The sequence below is a fragment of the Mixophyes fleayi genome, chromosome 3 (assembly GCF_038048845.1).
Source record: "Mixophyes fleayi isolate aMixFle1 chromosome 3, aMixFle1.hap1, whole genome shotgun sequence".
In the NCBI taxonomy this organism is placed as follows: Eukaryota; Metazoa; Chordata; class Amphibia; order Anura; family Limnodynastidae; genus Mixophyes; species Mixophyes fleayi.
Genome location: NC_134404.1, coordinates 63,272,911 through 63,293,457, shown reverse-complemented (window position 1 = coordinate 63,293,457; position 20,547 = coordinate 63,272,911).

The window sequence follows — 20,547 nt, the reverse complement described above, 5'->3', positions numbered from 1 at the left end:
CTGGACATCGAGGAATATCTAAAACCATCGAAATCCTCTCATGTTGGGTTTTGTGGCCCACCTTGTCTTCTGATGTTCGAAGTTATGCACTTTCTTGTGAAGACTGCGCCAGAAGCAAATCCTCCAGAAACCGCCCTTTGGGTCAGTTGATGCCCTTGTCTACTCCAGCTAAACTATGAACACATCTTTCGATGGCTTTCATTATTAATCTACCATAGTCATCTGTTCACAATACCATATGGGTGGTCGTGAATCGCTTCAGTAAGATGGCTCACTTTGTACCGTTACCTAAACTACCTGATGCACGGACTCTGACCTTGTTGTTCATTCAACATGTTTTTCAGTTACACGGTCTTCCTGAGCACATCGTCTCTGACCGAGGTTCCCAATTTATCCCAAATTTAGGAAATCTTTCTGCAGCCTGCTGGGAATGAAGGTTAGTCTATCATCTGCTTACCATCCACAATCCAATGGCCAGCCGGAGAGAACTAATCAGCTCCTGGAACAGTTCCTTCACTTGTATATCTCCAAATTTCATGATTACTGGTCTTCTCTACTCAGCGTCAGACTGGGGCATGAAGGGCCCACCGAGGGACTGCAACACTAGGGGCCCACCAGAGGGGGTGTGGCCAGCCATCATAGAGGCGGGACCTGACACTAGAGGGGGAGTGGTCAATTCACAAAGGACAGCTAGCACCTTAGTGTAGTATATAAAGCATACAGTGTGTGCATAAAGAATACACAGTCTTGACCTGCCTCTTAGATTGGGCAGAACAGTCACCAAAAATCAGGATTGTCCCACTAGACCAGGCTTGGCTAACCTGTGGTACTCCAGGTGTTGTGAAACTATAAGCCCCAGCATGCTTTGCCAATATATAGCAGCTTATTGCTGTAAGGGTATGCTGGGACTTGTAGTTTCACAACACCTGGAGTACCACAGGTTAGCCAAGTCTGCACTAGACTCAGAACATTTGACAGACTGTCCTAACTGTTGTCACTTTTACCACTTGTGGCTGCTGGTTTCTTTAGTTGCAGCTTGTCTGTTTCCTGGAATTTTGGGGGCCCTATTTGGAAAAAATAATGGGTACATTGCGAAAATTCCAACCAGCCCCGGCAATAGGACCCACAATTAAAACTTAGCCACCACCTACCACACACACATTACATTGCCACAAGCCCGCTGTGCCATCACACACACTACTGTGCCCCTTAATCACCATGATGTGCCTCCTTATGATCGTAGAGATTGGGTAGCTCATCTGTTAAAGGTTAATTAACACCAACACTGAAAACTGTTTTGTGTGGAACTTAAATAAGTTAAACATAAATAAAAACCTGTGTTCCAGCAATTCTCCCCATTCGGGGACCTCCCTATTCCATCAAGGGGGGGGGCTGTCCTTGCTCCTGTCAGCAACATGATATTGATGGACAGCTAAGAGAGCATCGCTGGATTGCAGTGGGCTTTTCATGCAGACAGCGTGTGAATCGCCCACACACTGCTGGCAGGAGAGAGGACCGCATGGATGGCAGCAACACCTTGCCTTTATGTTTAATGTATTTAATTCCACCATAAAAACTGTGTTTTTCAGCTTTTATCTTAGAAAGTTTTTATTAGTTTTGAAGAATTTTTGAAGGGGTACAAAAATAAAAATGGGAGGAAGGGAAGGACAATAAATCAAAATGGGGTAGGGGGGTACATAGTGGGTGAGGAACACAACCATATATCAAAAGGTACATATTATAGCCAAAAGTCACACATCAGAACCATTGCAACAAATACTGGCACAGTAACAGACCTAGTAGCCCAACAGTATTCCCTCTCTTAGGACAGAGCTCTTACCCATACCAATTTCCCACCCCCTCTATAGGACTACATAGATCTACTAGAAGCTATAAGTTTCCGGGCTGGACCCTCGAGCTTTGTGTTTTTCAGTTTTAAGAGGAATAATACTGTTACCTGTGCTGCCCATATAACAATGACGTTGAGAGGGTTGCTGGAGATTTGTGTCCGCTTCTTTCAGTGTCACCAGTTTGTGACCTGGGTCAGGTTAATTTGTCTCCTTGTGTCTCCGGGAACAAACAATTTTTTTTTGGCAGGGAAACCGATGATTATCTCTACAGAAGACAGCAACATTGTGCACAGTATCACCATCCTAGTAAAGGTGCCACCTGTAGACGATGGGCCGTCACCTGCTCCTCTGGCCAAGAGGCCGGTCACTTGAAGTTCGTGGTACTATGTGCCCTCAATGCTGCCCTAGCCGGGGGTGCCCGGGAACGCACAAGGTGCTGGGATGTCGCCTTCTGCACTTTGCGCGAAACCACTTTCCCTTTGCCTTGGCCTTTTTGCCGGGGCACCTGCGCGGTAGTGTGTAGTCTCCCCGCCGCCGTCGCAGTGTTGTTCTGGGGTCACTTGTCACCTGTTTTGTAAGCTCCGCTCTAACAACAGAGGGGGCGGAGCTTAACCGCGGCGGGGCCTATTGGTGGTTAGCCCGGCTGTCCGGCAGGCCAGTCCGAGGCTGTCTCTACTCCCATGGGCTGAATTTGTCTATAACAATTCTTGTCATTCTTCAACCCGCATCTCTCCATTTTTCTGCAACCTTGGTTTCCATCCAAGGGCGAATTCTCTCTCTTCTATAACATCTGCTGGCGTTTACGGAGCTTTACTATTGCCTCAGGGCTCAGAGTTATCTGGAAGAAAGTCCACTCCGCTTTGCTGCAGACCTCCTTCAGATCCAAGTCCTTGTCGGATTATCATCGTAGAGCCTGCTTCTTCAGGGTTGGTGATAAAGTTTAGCTCTCCACCCGGAACACCAATCTCAAGCAACCTTGTAGGAAACTAGGACCCAGGTTCATTGGACTATTTACTATTATCAAGATCAATCCTGGGGCCTTCCGACTTAAGTTGCCTCCATCTTTAAAATTTCCGAACACATTCCATTGTTCTCTCTTGAAAAAAGTTGTTGCCCCTAGCAAGTCCAATTAGCATAGATCACACAGACCTCCCCTGTCATTGTGAATGGGGATCAAGAATTCATTGTGGAAAATTTTTTTGATTCCAAGAAAGTTCAAGGACAGATTAATTTTTCGGTACATTGGAAAGGTTACGGCCCGGAGGAATGATCCTGGGTGCCTCCATGCCGATAAGCTCATAAAGGAATTCTTTAGAAAATTTCCCGGAAAACCAGGATGTCGTGGTGCTTCGACCCTTCCTCAAGTGGGGTACTGTTACGAGCAGCAGCGGTTTCCCTGGCCGCCATGACTCACTGTCCCCAGCCTGTCTACGTACAGGCCCTCTCCATGACCGGGACGTCACGTCCGTCCCGGTTGCCTGAGCAACAGCCGGGACGCTGTCCTCTCTCTGCTGCTGCGTCCGGCGAGCTGTCAAACACTGTCATTACACTTCTGCCATTTCACTAACACTGCCATCTTGCTTCTAAAACCCATTGGCCTTGGTTGAGATCCAGGTGCACTTATGCAAATGCAGGCCTTCCATTTTCAAAGAACCAGTGACATCACTGAGCTACCCCATCAATACCAATATACATTAGGTAGGAATATGCAGCAGTATTAGACCACATAAATGGCTGTAACAGAGTACTTTTAAGCTCTTGCGAGCAGCATTTTGTTCTTTGTCATTTAGCGGTAGGAATTCTTATAATTTTAAAAATTATTTTAATCTGTTATCGCTATCCTGAGATTCTATTTTTTTTTAAATCTTTTGAGCCTCTCTATCTGTTATAGTTACACTGCTCAATGTCATCTTAGATAATTAGTATTTGATTGCAGTATAATGAATTGGTGCTGTTCTTGGAAGGGAACTTAAAAATTGGAGGGTGTCTCTTTAAGATTTGTAATTTGCAGACTGATCTTGTTTTAAATGCCTTCTGCATACAGGTTGCTGACACAAAAGTTTCAGTACATTGTCTTATAACAGCTCTTTGATCATAAAAATAGAGTTTACTTGTGTATACTTCCCAACATCCCTATTTAAAAATGTTATCCTACTTGACTAGCCCCAATCTGTCAGGCTATGTCCAATCTTCCTGGCCATGGCTCAGTCTACCTTGGCCACATCCCAAATTTCACAGATCATGTACCTTTTGCTTTAAGATGGGGCTGTCCTATGAAACATGGTACTGATGTGGGGTATTGTTCTTACCTTTTATTTGTAAAGCGCCAACATATTACAGAGCATGGTAGATTGAGGCGATCAATAAACTTACATGAAACCAAATGAGCTTACAATGTAAGAAGTGTGGAGGATATCTGATAGATAAGGTAGCTGAGTACTAATTACAGCTGCTGGTGGGGAAAGTGAGTGTAGCTTTAGATACGCATCAGCTTTATCAACTGCCAATAGTAAAGTAGACATTGGCGGCTTGAATTCTATGGTGTATAATGCTTGGAACCCTGCGGAGAGACAGTATGAGCTGCAGACATGAAACCTGAACTAGTCAATGTGGAAATCCCATAACAGTCAGCTGCTGGCAACCACTACTGTCCTCCACCCTTTATCTCTACTGAAAATATTCCTTCATCTGGTTTTAAAGAAGTTTGTCGCCTTTATGTTGTGCGGGCCCTCCAGTATCATTCTCTGCAGTGGACACAGAGCCAAGGCATCCGTTCCCTAAGTGTTTTGTTAATATACTTGTAAATCAGTTCATCAGGACACTGAAGCATGGATGGGCACTGCTGAGCTCTTTATTCAGCCATTTGCAGACTCCGGGTACATTGCACACTGCCCCACACCCACTTCCCAGCATTCCCCATGGTCTTAGGGACCATCACTAAAGATTCAAGCTTAAACATATCAGGGAGTGTCTACAAACATTAAGCATATCTAATGCAATAACATCACATCTTCTTTTCTTTAAAGATAAGCCCTGTATCCTTCAGTATAACAATTCAACGATATAACATTAAGAACATCATCTAACACGTTTCAATGAGTCTCTCAGGTCTGCGTAATTCTCTTATGGGTCTTTCACACAAAGTGTTTCGTCAACCATGTTGGACCTTTCTTCCATCATGGTTTGTTCACCATTATCAAGTCCATCATACATGTCAGATGAAGGGTATTCTTCAGTCGTGTTGCCATCACTATGGTTGGGTTGAGATCTTAAATCGACCCGATTTCTTCTTACTTCTGTTCCACGATCTGTACGTACAATATAAGATCTTGGTGCTACTTGTGCTTGCACAATACCTTTCTGCATCCAAATGCCTTTCTCATGATCTCGGAGACGGACCTGGTCACCTGATCTTAGATCAGATAAGCTTTTTGCTCGCCTATCATGGTACAGTTTCTGTTTCTCCTGTTGACGTACCTTACTCAGTCTCACCAATGCTGAGTTATGCGTATTAAGCAGTTCATCACTTATCGGAAGATTTGCTCTAATCCTCCTTCCCATCAGCATTTGTGCAGGAGAGAGTCCATTCTGTAAAGGTGTACTGCGGTAGATTAAAAGACTTTTGTAGAAATCTTCTTTGCCGTCTTGTGCTTTTTTCATTAGACTCTTTACAGTTTTTACTGAACTTTCCACCAACCCATTTGACTGTGGATAGTGGGGACTCGATGTTGTATGGACAAATTCCCACTCTTCAGCAAATTGTCTAAATTCAGCGCTGGAAAACTGAGGTCCATTGTCAGTGAACACTTCCATAGGAACACCATGCCTTACAAAGATTGACTTCATGCAACTGATTACGGCTTTACTAGTAGTTGTAGGTAGAGTCTGCACCTCAGGGTAATTAGAATAATAATCAGTCACGACAATGTGCGTTTTTCCAATACAATCAAACAAATCTGCGCCTACCTTCTGGTATGGTCTCTCTGGCACTGCATGAGGACTCAGCGGCTCAACTTGTGGCTTTGGTCTGTATATAAGACACAGTTCACATGTAGCTGTTGTCTGTGCTATGTCCTGGTTCATTCTTGGCCAATACATCACTTCACGTGCCCTCCGTTTACATTTCTCTTCTCCTAAGTGGCCTTCATGTATCTTGCACAGCATAATTTTTCTTAGTCGTGCAGGTATAACAATTCTATTGCCTTTGTAAATAATACCATTGACAACCGTAAGGTCAGTGCGGTACATCCAATAATCATGAATAGACAGTGGGCACGCATTTTTTTCTGCTGGCCATCCTTTCAGAATGATGTCTTGTAACACTTTCATTGTGATGTCTGTCTCTGTTTCTTTTCTTATCTGTTCTTGTCTTGCAAGAGACACAGGTAGAGAAGCTACAATCAAATTAACATATGCGTCTATCTCTTTATCCATCAGACTTTCGGAACCTTCACTTTTGTTCACAGCACGGGAAAGTGTGTCAGCAATGTACATGTATTTACCAGGACAGTACAGCAATTGGACATCATATTTCTGTAGTCTTGTAAGCATTCGTTGAATTCTCATGGGACAGTCATGTAACGATTTAGCCATGATAGCTACCAATGGCTTGTGGTCAGTTTCCACTGTAAACGCTTGACCATACACAAATTGATGAAATCGCTCACATGCATATGTGATTTCTAGAAGTTCTTTTTCTATCTGAGCATATCTTGTTTCAGCACTTGTCAATGCTCTTGATGCATAGATTACCGGTTGCCATGTATCCTCATGTTCTTGTAACAACACTGAGCCTAGGCCAAATTGCGAGGCATCTGCTGAAATTCTTATTCTTTTTGTAGGATCAAAGAATCTTAGTACCGGTTGCTCTGTGATGGTCCGTTTCAAGTTTTGCCAACTTTCTTCTTGTTCATGTGACCACATCCACTCATTATTTTTGTCCAACAACCATCTTAGAGGTGCTGTTTGTTCGGAGAGTTGAGAAATAAACTTTCCTAAGTAAGTAATCATTCACGTCGTCTTTGTTGTTAGGACGTTCCATGTTTATTATGGCTGATATTTTCCTCGGGTCAGGCTTCACACCTTCCTCCGAGACCACGTCACCCATAAAGGTAAGTGTTTTCACACCAAATTCACATTTGTCCTTGTTCAGCTTTAGATTCACCTTCTTGATAAGTTCCATTACTTGTCTCAGTCTAGAATCATGTTCTTCTTTTGTAGATCCCCAGACAATAATGTCATCCATCATTGTTTCAACACCTGGAATGTGTTCAAAAATCATGTGTATCCTTTTGTGATATACTTCTGGAGCAGACAATATCCCATATGGTAGTCGAAGGAATCTGTATCGACCTTCTGGGGTATTAAATGTACACAGCATTGAGCTGGCTTCATCTAGCTTCATTTGCCAGAATCCTGAAGATGCATCCAATTTACTGAACCATTTTGCTCCCGCAAATTGTGACATGATTTCATCTCTGGTTGGTAGTTTGATATGTTCTCTTTTAATAGCCTTATTTAAATCTCTTGGATCCAGACATATTCTGAGTTGTCCATTTTTCTTTTCAACAATTACTAAGGAGCTCACCCATTCAGTAGGCTCATCAACTTTCTGTATCACACCCAAAGCTTCCATGCAGGTTTTACCATAAGCAGGGCACATTTTAGGATTGTGAGTATTTCCACATCTACTGCAGATTTTCCTATTAGATTGCATTTTAGACTGCTTCATTTTAGAGAATGGTGGTTTGCTTGGCTCTGTTTTCTTCACCACATGTACAGTAGTATCAGATTCCTTGTGTAACTGTTTGGCTTGCAGTCTGGTCATTTCTGCAAATCTGCACATAGTCATTGCCTTGTCTAGTGTTACCGTGTTTCCCCGATAATAAGACACTGTCTTATTTTTTTTTTGGGTCAAAAAAACAGCATAGGGCTTATTTTCGGGGTAGGTCTTATTTTAATTAACGTTTAAAGCATTTTCAAGAAACAGGTAAATGTGAACAAAAAATCCTACCATTATTCAAAAATGGTCATGTCATCTTCTTCAACAACATCATCATAAGTGTCCATACCCCGAATTCCGGCCTGGATTTCTTGCGCCTCCATTTCCTGCAGAAGAAGTGGACCCAATCTGTCATGTCCAGCAATATAGCTCTCCGTAAATGAGCATGTCTTGTCCAGGTAGCCTGCTCGTAGTGCATTGGCGACACAGCTGTCAGTAATTTTATCCCATGACTTCTTCACCCAAGTCACGACCTCTTGCAGACGGGGCTTCACAAAGTTTCCACGCTGATTTCTTTCCATTCTATTTTCAATGTAGTCATTGACTTCCATGTGCAAATGGTCCTTGAAAGGCTTGTTTATTGCAATATCAAGGGTCTGAAGATAGGCAGTCATTCCTGCGGGAATCATTACTTGATCTATTCTTCTCTCTGCAAGGAAGATCTTCATGTCTTTAGCGCGGTGAGTGCTGGCTGAATCCCAGACGATCAGACCTCTTTGGTCACCTCGCAAAACACGTGGCAGCATTAAATCCAGCCACTTCCTTATAACTGCTTGTGTGCACCAGGCTTTTTCGGTTTCAAAAACGTAAATGCCTGAAACACGTTCAATCTTATCTTTCTTGCCCTTACTGATGATTAGAGGTGTGGCTTTCTTTCCATCCAGACGAATTGCCAAAACACAGGTAACCCGTGCACTTTCGTAGCCAGTGGTGGGCATGTAGATTGACGTGGCACCCCTGTGATTAACTGTCGTTTGAGATCCTTGACCCATAAACACTGCAGTTTCATCCATAGCAATCATATTGCAGGTTTGGTATTTTGAAAAGTCGATCCCATCAACAAAGGATTTGAATGCAAGTGCACGTTTAATAACTTCAACATCTTCCAGCTTAAACAGTGTTGTTGATCTTCTTAGAGACAGTTCATATCGCTGAAGGAAACCGTCCAACCAGTGTTGTGATGCTTTGAATCCTTCTGGGACCATTTCAAACTGTGGTGCCATTGCAAGGGCAAATGCTTGAATATCAGCCCTGCGTACAACCAACGCCTTTGCTCTCCTGTCAGCAATCCATTCACCAATGATGTCTTCCAACTCAGGATATAAGGGTTGCCGACCTGATCCAGACCTGCGCTTCTTAGCTTTTCCCTCATCCACCTGTTGAGTGAGCTTATTGTACTCCGCTCGCCATTTTCGAACCATTCTGAGATCCAACATCTTTTCTTTACAGAAAGCTGAAAGATTCTTGCCTTGTGAGTCCTCCACAATTGCTTTCTTATACGCAATGGTATAGCTCTTCCTTTTTGCACTCATGTCTGGGGGTCAAAACAGACAGGGTAAGAAATAAAATGATGACTGTTATGCCCCCTCAGTGCTGCTTTTTTTCCTTATCATGCCCCCTCAGTCTTTTTTTTACTTTACTTACCGTTTCTTTCCTTTTTCTCTCTCCTTCTTTTCTGTTCTCTCCTCCGCGGCGCTGCTACCGATGACGCTGGCACGCAGGTGGGAGGGTGCGTGAGCGCTGGCTGCAGCTGTGATTGGATGCCACAGCGGCATCCATTTCATGCAGGGAGGCGGAGTTGGGGCCATGTTTTGACGTGCAGGGACCATTATAAATCGGGATTAAGGTAGGGTTTATTTACGGGGTAGGGCTTATTTTGGACTATTAACAAAAACCGGGGGTAGGGCTTATTATCGGGGTAGGGCTAGTTATCGGGGAAACACGGTAGGTCTTGCTCTTTCAGCAATCTTTCTCTGAGTCCATTATCAGGTATTCCACAGACAATACGATCTCTAATCAGTGAGTCCTTTAAATCACCAAATTCACAGGTTTTGCTGAGTGATTGCAGTTCTGTAACATACTGATCAAATCCTTCTCCAGACTTCTGATCACAGGTGAAAAACTTATATCTTTCATATGTCACATTTTTCCTTGGCACAAAGTAAACTTCAAACTTTTGTATTATAGAAGATAGCACCACATTCTGCCCTTCAGCAAACTGAAAACTGTTATAAATGTCCAGCACATCCTCTCCTATCACAAGGAGGAAGATGGATGACTTTGTTTTATCCTCCATTGCATCATCTCCACATGCAGCAAGATATATATTAAACCTTTGTTTAAATCTCTTCCAGTTTTCAGACAAGTTGCCAGACATGAGCATGCCTGCTGGAGGAGACAGCCTATCCATAGTTACTCACTGTTTGATGTGACCAGAGCACAAGGCAGATATTCAGACACTGCGTGTCACAGCTTTACAGACTTCTGCAGGATCCTTTCACACTCTGAGCTCTAGCAGTCCAGTTAAAACTTCTTCTGACACCATGTTTTGTTAATATACTTGTAAATCAGTTCATCGGGACACTGAAGCATGGGTGGGCACTGCTGAGCTCTTTATTCAGCCATTTGCAGACTCCGGGTACATTGCACACTGCCCCACACCCACTTCCCAGCATTCCCCATGGTCTTAGGGACCATCACTAAAGATTCAAGCTTAAACATATCAGGGAGTGTCTACAAACATTAAGCATATCTAATGCAATAACATCACACTAAGGTCGGCAGCAGGGGCTGCCACCAAGGAGGCAGCAGATACGGCAACACCATATATTACTTCTCATGCACACAAGGAGCAAAGAGCTCAGTAGATAGAAGCAGATTACTCATGTGTGATTAAAAATATAATCAAAAGTGATGGTACCTCCAATTGTTCTGCACACTGGTGGAGAGAAGATTTAACCTGTTTCGGTTGCTTTATTATGCAGTATATGTATGGGGTATGTGGATGAGGTATTTGTGTCATACTAATTTCTCTTCATAATTAAATATAAACTAGTGCATAATTGATTTTTGCTACAAAATAAATCTGCATTACAAATAATGTTTTTAAGAATACATTTACTGGACATGCATTTTCTAATATAAAACAAATGTAATGTAACAAAATAGATTTCTTCTATGTGTGTAACACAAACGATAATCAAGTGTCCGAAAATGAACCTTTTGGACCTGATTGTGAGTTGCATGCATCATAAAATACATGTCACTGTATAAGTAGACCCGGCACAAGAATGCATCTGTTATCATCATCATCAACTTGAAAACTTTCACAAGGCCTATGGAATGCATAAAAACACACCTCCTAAAAGGCATATCTTAAAGATATGTGTGTCAAAGTCATATAAAGGGTGTGGTTGATTAACATCTCCATGCTACTACTGTACTCAACGTACATGTAAACACTCACAATCCGCAAGTAACTGCATTTAAAAGATACGCTCAGCTAAAACACATGCGGAAATTGTGTGCATGTTCAATGGGACAAATTTTAAGCAAGTCATATTTTTACAAGTTGCATATGGACTTATGTTCAAAATCACTCTAAATAAGGTTATTTTATATTACAGAATCGACTATGTGTTACAAAATAAATCTAAAAAGTAATTTTTTTTCACAAAAACAATTTTGTATATTAGCATAAAGTTTACTGCAACACAATTGGGATTTTATGTTAAATGAAGTGAAATTATTTTGTGCCGCATAATCAATTTTGTAGTATAAGAAAATGGTACTATAGGTCTCTGTTATATCCCAACCAGTTTTGATAAACTGCAATAACATTAACCTGCAGGTTCCTGGATATATCAAAGTCTTTTTTATTATATAACATGGATGGTGGAGGAACTCAGGCTGTCATTTACAATTTCTAAATTACCAGCAAAGGAATATTTGTTTCTTAATTGGCTTCCTGAAATAATTGACATATCTAAACAAAATTTGTTATATTATAGATTACTAGTTCTAGTTCAGACAGGGGCTCTATCTTTGCTTCAATCAATAATCACTCATTGAATAGTAAACATGACATCAAACAATGAAGAGAATATGGCCCCAGCCATTTTTAACTGTTTGGGGAGGGACCATTTGTCCTCAGGCCACATATACCATGTCAGATAATCCAAAAGCCATTGTGACTGGATTACTGATAAATAACTTCTGGCATCAATTTATTTAAAGGAACTAGCTCACGGCGCTTATTTATATAATTGCACATGCACTTATTTTTGATATTGTGTATATTTTGGTAAGGGAAATCTTTCATTTCTGAGACCAGGGGAAGAAATTTGTTTCTCATTTAACCTTGCTAGAGGAGATGCATTATTTCTTAAGGTATATATCTGATACAATAAGCCTTTGTGGATGGAAATCTTTTGTGTGTTGTGATGTGGGGAAGTGGCTTGTTTGGGATTTGTACCTTTCTTTGGGAATGTGTATTCTGGACTGTCTGAAGAGGGGCCCCATCCTAATTAGAACTTTTGATGTGTGAAGGTCCAACATTGGGACTTTTAATTAAGACTGTGTCACACTTTTATACAGAGAATATCACCGACTGGTATTAGCGCTACTAACCTGAGAGGCGCGGAGTCTAACACACCACCGGTGTTCACCAGGGACCCCCGCAAGGAGGTTTGGGCTTGGCTGCGTGCGATGTGCAGGTAGCGGTTCTCCCAGGAAGTCACCAGTGCAGTGAATAGGGTAGTCAGACAGGCCGAATCGAAACCAAGGAAGCGAGGTACCACAGAGAGTAGGCAAGAGTAGTCAGGGACGGTCCAAAGGTCAATACCAGTGTGGGCAGCGAAGTACAAGGGAAATCCGGAAGAGAGGTCAAACAAGCCAAGGAGTCTATACACAGGAGTTCAGGAACAGGAATGCAAACTAAATACTGGAGCAGGGTAGAACCAATACTCTGGCATTAGACATGTGTCAGAGGCTGCTTTAAGTACTCTAAGGTGCCTCCTGATTGGGTTAGGGAGATTTAGGCGGTTTAGACATGCTGGCTGCAGACAGGTGAGTAGAGATAGAGTTCTGCTGCTAGGCAACAGAACGTGGATTGCGGAGAGAAGGTGCCCATCTCCGGCGCCTGTGGAGAGCGCGGAGACGGCACCTGACAGTATCCTCCCCTTCTTTCTTATGGGTGGTGCAGGAATCCTGCAGATATCTTGGCAACAGACGTGGAGCATGAATATCCTCTTCATAGACCCAAGATCTCTCCTTTGGGCCGTAGCCCTTCCAATGGATGAGAAATTGGCATTTTCCTCTAGAGATACGAGATTCCAGAATGCGTTCTACCAGAAATTCTTCACCACGAATAGTCTTGACAGGAGGAGGTGGAGAGGTTTTGCTGGAGAATTCGTTGAGAATGAGTGGTTTAAGCAGAGATATATGGAAGGTATTATGAATCCGCAGGGAAGCTGGTAGATGAAGTCTGTAGGTGACAGGGTTGATCACATGAGAGATGGAAAAGGGTCCAATATAGCGTGGAGCTAATTTCATAGTAGGAACCTTGAGTCTAAGGTTGCGGGTAGCTAACCAGTCTCCTACCCGAAGTACAGGGAGATTCCTTCTATGCCGATCTGAAAAGTGTTTGTAACGGTCAGAAGCTTGTAGTAATCTGGAACGTACTTGGGACCAAATTTGAGAAAAATTGTGTACCATATTCTGCGCAGCAGGTACAGAGGAATCCAAAAGATCAGAGAAGGTGGGGAGAATGGGATGTCCCGTAGATGGTAAAGAAGGGAGAGTTACCCGTGGACTCGTGTTGGTGGTTATTATGGGTAAACTCTGCCCAGGGTAAAAGTTCACTCCAGGATGACTGTTGATCCGAACAGTAGCACCTCAGAAATGCCTCCAGGTCCTGATTGGTCCGTTCAGTCTGCCCATTAGTTTGCGGGTGGTACCCGGAGGAGAATTTTAGGCTGATCCCAAACTGTTTGCAAAAGGATCTCCAGAATTGGGAGACAAATTGGACTCCACAATCAGAAATGATGTCCCTCGGGCAGCCTTGAAGGCGAAAAATCTCTCGGATGAACAGGAGAGCCAGCTGGGAGGCAGAGGGTAATCCCTTGAGGGGAATGAAGTGGGCTAATTTTAAAAAGCGGTCAACCACCACCCAGATGGTGTTAAAGCCATGACTGGGAGGAAGGTCTGTAATGAAATCCATGCTGATACTAAGCCATGGAGGGTCCGGAATGGGCAGAGGATGGAGAAGATTGGCAGGGGGTCTCCTCGGGTTCTTGTGTTGGGCACAGACCTCACAAGCGTGGATGAATTTCAGGACATCCGAGGGCAATGAGTGCCACCAATAAAGGCGAGATAGAAGAGCAACTGTCTTCTTAACTTCAGCATGACCAGCGAATTTGGCGTTATGAACCCATCTTAGGAGTTTAATGCGTAGATGTTCCTGTACAAAAGAACGACCAGGAGGAGGAGTCTTGAAAGAGGAATTGGTCAAGGCTACAATTGTGGAAGGATTGAGGATAGGTTTGGCAACCATAGATGATGAGACATCGGAGAAGTCAAAAGATCGAGATAATGTGTCAGCACGTAGATTCTTGGTACCGGGCCGGAAAGTTAGTATCAGCTGGAATCTGTTAAAAAATAGCGACCAGCGGGCCTGTCGAGGGTTCAGACATTGTGCAGACTGCAAGTAGGTGAGATTTTTATGATCTGTATACACTGTGATGAGAAAGCGCGCCCCCTACAACAGATAGCGCCATTCCTCCAGGGCGGTCTTGATGGTGATAAGTTCCTTGTCCCCAATCCCGTAGTTGGCTTCACTGGCCGAAAATCTTTTGGAGAGAAAACCTGAAAGGAACAGGAAGGCCTACAGAATTCTTTTGGGACAGTATTGCTCCAATCCCAACAGAGGATGTGTCCACCTCTAGGAAAAAATGGTTTATTTTGATCGGGTTGAGATAAGACGGGTGCAGACAAGAAGGCCTCCTTAATGGCTAAAAATGCTCGTACAGCCTCTGGGGGCCAAGACTTGGATTGGCCGCCCATCCGAGTGAGGAGAGTAATAGGAAAGATTAACGTAGAAAACCCCTTAATGATTTGGCGATAATAATTCGTAAAGCCAATAAAACGCTGGGTAGCCTTGAGACCGGAAGGTTGAGGCCAATTATGAATAGCCTCCAATTTGCTTGGATCCATCTGAAAGCCGGAGCCTGATACAATATATCCTACGAAGGGTACTTGAGAGCAATTAAAGAGATAATTCTCGAGCTTGCAGAATAGGAGATTAGCACGTAAACGAGAAAACACCTCTTTGACATGCATGAGATGAGTAGACAGGTCTTGGGAAAAGATTAGGATATCATCCAAATAAATAACCACTGATTGGTAGAGCAAATCCCTAAATATTTAGTTCACAAAGTCCTGAAAGACCGCTGGGGCATTACTGAGCCCAAACGGCATCACCAGGTATTCATAGTGGCCGTCTCTGGTATTAAATGCGGTTTTCCACTCGTCTCCTCTGCGAATTCTGATTAGGTTGTAGGCTCGGTCAGAAGTTCGGTCAGAAGTTTGTAAGAGATGAAGTTTCCTGCGGACCCCGAATCCACAAAGGCCCAGGTAGTAAATGGGCCATTAGGGAAAACCAAGGTGACTGGCATCAAAAACTCTGACTCCTTCCGAAGGTAGGGAGAAAGGGACTGGGGTCCTAGGTTGGCCTCCCTATTATCACCTAGGAGGTGGTGTTTCCCGGCCTCTTGGGACAAATGGAGAGAAGATGTCCTGGTTCACCGCAATACAAACATAGGCGGTTTTTCATACGTCTTTCACGTTCCTCTGGGGACAGACGAGAATGGGCGATCTGCATAGGTTCTTCTGCAGGTGGAGTAGGAGGAATAAAGTTGGGTGCTAGACGAGGAAACAGCCGGCGAGTGCAGTCCCGTTCGAGAGCACATTCCCTGTGGCGGATGTCCACCTTAATACACAGGGATATGAGGTCATCCAGATTGGAAGGAAGATCACGAGAAGCTAAATCATCCTTGATACGCTCATTAAGACCTTGCCAAAAGGTAGCGATGAGAGCTTCATCGTTCCATTGGAGTTCAGCTGCAAGGATCCGAAATTGCACCGCATATTGTCCAGCTGTAAGAGAGCCTTGGCGTAATCCTAGGAGACCGGAGGCGGCCGAAGAGATTCTTCCGGGTTCATCAAATACTTTGCAGAATCTTTCAATATAGACCACATAATTTTGCAGTAAAGGGTCATCCCGTTCCCAGAGAGGGGTAGCCCAGGCCAATGCTTGCCCTGAGAGGAGCGAAATCAAATAGGCCACTTTAGCTCTTTCTGACGAGAAATTCTCCGGAGCCAATTCGAATTGAATAGAGCACTGGTTGAGGAAGCCACGGCATTTCAGAGGATCGCCATCGTATTTCTCGGGAGGAGAAAGACGGAGGCCTCTGATGGTAGCACCCCTAGCAGGGACGGTAGGATCTGATGCAGCAGAGGATGTGGCGGCCGAGGAAGTGATAGGTGGCGATGCTTGTAAGGAGTCCAGATGGGAGATGACTCCCTGAATGCATTGCAATAATTGTGCCTGGTTGGATTCTTGTCGTTCCACTCTCTGACCCAGGTGAAGTAATAAGTTGTAGGCCGAAGGTTTGTCCGGTCCGCTCATAGCCAGAGTATTCTGCCACACTTTTATACAGAGAATATAACCGACTGGTATTAGCGCTACTAACCTGAGAGGCGCGGAGTCTAACACACCACCGGTGTTCACCAGGGTCCCCCGCAAGGAGGTTTGGGCTTGGCTGCGTGCGATGTGCAGAAACCAAGGAAGCGAGGTACCACAGAGAGTGGGCAAGAGTAGTCAGGGACGGTCCAAAGGTCAATACCAGTGCGGGCAACGAAGTACAAGGGAAATTCGGAAGAGAGGTCAAACAAGCCAAGGAGTCTATACACAGGAGTTCAGCAACAGGAATGCAAACTAAATGCTGGAGAAGGGTAGAACCAATACTCTGGCACTAGACATGTGTCTGAGGCTGCTTTAAGTACTCTAAGGTGCCTCCTGATTGGGTTAGGGAGATTTAGGCGGTTTAGACATGCTGGCTGCAGACAGGTGAGTAGAGATAGAGTTCTGCTGCTAGGCAACAGGACGTGGATTGCGGAGAGAAGGTGCCCATCTCCGGCACCTGTGGAGAGCGCGGAGACAGCACCTGACAGACTGGCTCCTAGATTCTCTGCATCTAAAAACCAGATGCAGGACACCACAGCATCTCTAGAATTTAATAGATTAGTATAAATATTGGTGGCTTTGCAATGCATGCAAATCCATGTTTGTGTAAGCACATTGCATCCTGATTCTAAAAATAGCCTGTGTCAAAATCAGTATAAAAAGCATTGTCTTGTACACTGAAATGTTCTTCTTGTTTCATCTGACCTGATCACTGGTACCTTCAACCAGTGTGAGAGTAAATAAACATCACTTGCTTCAAAGACCTGCTTCAAAGCATCTTCAATATTGCTGAATTCTGTAATCTGCAGACTAGACCCTAAATCTAATCTGTTCTCCGGCTGTTTCTGAGGTTGCATCCAGCTTTTCCGGTACCACTGTTCTGCCTGCTACCTTGCAGCTCTGGTCAGTGTGATAGGCCAGGGGGGATCCATCCACAGCACCCCTGATCCATAGTAAGAGGTCGGGAGTACCAGCCCAGGTATGCCATTAACAGGGTACACTCGCAGCATCAGTTACCCAAATAAACCCCGGTACTGGATGCCGGTAAGGAGTCCAGTGGTGGCAGCATTTGTAAGCCCCTCCTACTGCGTCAAGAGGGTGCATTTGGGATAACGAAAAGGAACGGTGGCGAAGTAAGCCCAGCCGGTTCCCAGCAGCAACAGACAGGGTGGCATAGGCGGTCCATCCTGTCACAGCCTGCCCCTGGTAGTTAGTGACCACCCCCCAGGCCAGTCCCATAGTGGGCTACCTTGGGCTGGGTTACTGGGCCACCTGCATTTTTTTCCTTTAAAATGTTCCTAGTAGGCTGCTGAGTCGAGTCATACCCCTCGGGTTAAAAATTTACAGCTCTCTCCTGCTAACTCCCAAAGTGAATAGGGCATCTGCCTGCGGAGCCAAGATGTGAAAGTTGGAAAAATTAAACTTGTATAACACAATTGCTATTTCATAATTAACCCCTGAAATGTGCCTGTCTCTCACCTAAATGGTCTGCTTTAAATTTATCAACACTAATGCCCATAATAATTCCACCATTAGATGTAATTTAGCTGAGAGTGTGTTTAAACCTCTACCACTGCCTCGTTATCAGATCTGAATACAACTTGCTTGTTCCATAGCTCACCAACCCAAAGCTCCACTGGTACTAGCATCCAGCCAGCTCTTACCCAGTTTAGTGGCCACTGCTCCACAAGCCATTTTTTCACAAAATCTGCTCAAATTCCAACACTGCCTGCTGTATCAGTAAATAGCTCTAGCTCAGAACGGCATATTTTTCCTTACTTCACATTCCTACTTCCAGTTTACTGCTGCGAATAAGTGCCTGCTAAATACTCACATTGGCATAATTCTACCTGCAAATGCTTTATGGCCCAACAGCAACTGCCTGTGCCTAAACGTGCATTCTTGACAGCCAGGATGGAGTAGTTGAGCCCCTTCAAGTTCTGCAGGTTCTGGTCTGGTAATCGAACCAGCTGTTGTACTGTATAAATTTCTGTGGCCAAGAATGTCAGCACTGGTGTTGGATCCACCAATTTATCTGGTGCTAGTGGAATCCTGAAATCATTAGCAATATCTTGGAAACGTGCCACAAATCGATAAACCTACAGGGCATGCAAACAGACAATCTTCTAACTAGTGTCATACGCCTTTATTACCTGACTTATCCATTCTAAGACTGAATTAAATGCTTTAATTAACTTATAGGATATAGTGCAATCCATGGGAAGGCATCTATCCACAAAGCAGTGCCATTCAAACTTACAACCCAGGATGTATTGAAAGCAACCAAAATGCTGCATCTATATCTGAATTGCCTATTAACGGCCAATATTGCCTATTCCAATAGTCGTAAAGTCCAAATATGTAATACGTAGAGAGTTCATAAAGTGACTTACATTTCAAATGACTACCTATTTCATATTTTGACTTTACGACTATTGGAACTTTTACAAGATAAAGCCGTAGCTCTACCTAATAACAACATTACCTCCAATTCCCTGCTACACCAATATATGGAGTTTACAGCATATATATAGCGGGATAGACTTTTTCTTTCAATCGGACCTCGAGATATCTTATCCCGATACGAGTACAACATATTTCTGAATCATTTCATTTGTTATTGTATATGTGTACTCATTTCCTGTTACGTATCTGTGTATATTTGTATTCTGCAATTTGGAATAACATTTACTATTTCGGTTCCGGCCGGAACGTGCTACGTTATTGTTTATACTACAAAAAATTTCTATTTTTAAGAATACCTAGCGCCCAGAACCTATTTATATTCCAGTTCCATTTTGGGAGGGCAGGGATTCCCTTCGCATACCTTTAGGTTCATTTTTGTGGCTGCATCCTATATCTGGAAGCGCAACCTCACCCGACCCCTCTTTCCGAACCACTTTAAATCCTCTGGTCTGCCTTTTTCCCTTTGCTGTCTTATTTCTCTTACAGCTGTTGGATAACTGGGAACCACAGGTTGAGGACTCATGCCTGTAAAGGCACCCTGTCCATCTCTTAAACTGATCCTATGGCCAGCAGACATCTTTACCTGTGACCATTTGTCTGGTGCCATGTAAGTCATCTGCCGGTGATGGAAAGGAATATCAATGCTTTCCTGGCATCAAATCTAACTAAGGAGGCGGATACATAGTTTTACAACCCCATGGCATAGTTGGGTGTAGCACCTTCCTCTGCCTAAATGCTTCGTCATAATACCGCCAGTATTCAATATTCCAGTATGCCAGTCCCCCTTAATCACTATATGCTTTCCAAATGGTATGTATACACTTAAATAATGCTGAACATTCCTTAGGGTTCTTGTGTCAGGCACAGGATCCGCTGACCACCCGGTTGGGGTCCACCTACCTCTGACTGCCACTCTCCTCTCTCAGCAGCTCCCCGTGACTTGCGCTGACGGGCGCCTTCTTGCCTGTCTGAACTGCGCATGTGCAAAACCAGCCCTTTTCAAAACTCCTTCCATTCACCTGATTGATTGATTGCCTGTCAGTCTTGTCTATTTAAAGCACCTGTCTCCTTATCTGAGTGCCAGATCTTCAGGTCTCCTCTACTGTCTAGATGTGTTCCAGTCTGGCTCCTGTTCTTCTGCTGCTGCTGAGTACTATCACCAATACCTGTTCACAGCTCTTCAGTGGTACAGTATTATCCTGCTGCAGAGTATTACCACCTTTATCTGTTTTCAGCTCTCCAGTGTTATAGCATTATCCTGCTGCAGAATATTACCACCTTCACCAGCGTCCAGTTCTCCAGTGTTACAGCATCATCTCACTGCAGAGTGTTATCACCTAGACCTGCTCCCAGCTCTCCAGTGTGTCAGCACTATCCTGCTGCAGAACGTTACCACCAATACCTGTTCTCAGCTCTCTGGTGTTAAAGCATCCCTCTGCTGCAGGGTGTTTCTACCAGTCTCCATCTCCTGCACATCGGTGCTTCTGTTCGGTATCTACCTGCAGACCATCGCAGTTCCTCATGATCCTGACCCTAGGGGCCTTCTAGCTCCGCAGGACCTCTGTGCCTCATCTACCTGCAGATTATATTCCTCATTATTACTCCTATCAGCAACCATCTTACTCCTGTGACTTGGTTCTCCTCTCAGTCTCTCGTTACCCTCCTTGAGAACTGCAACCTGTGGTTAGGGTGCCGCAAAGTCCAAA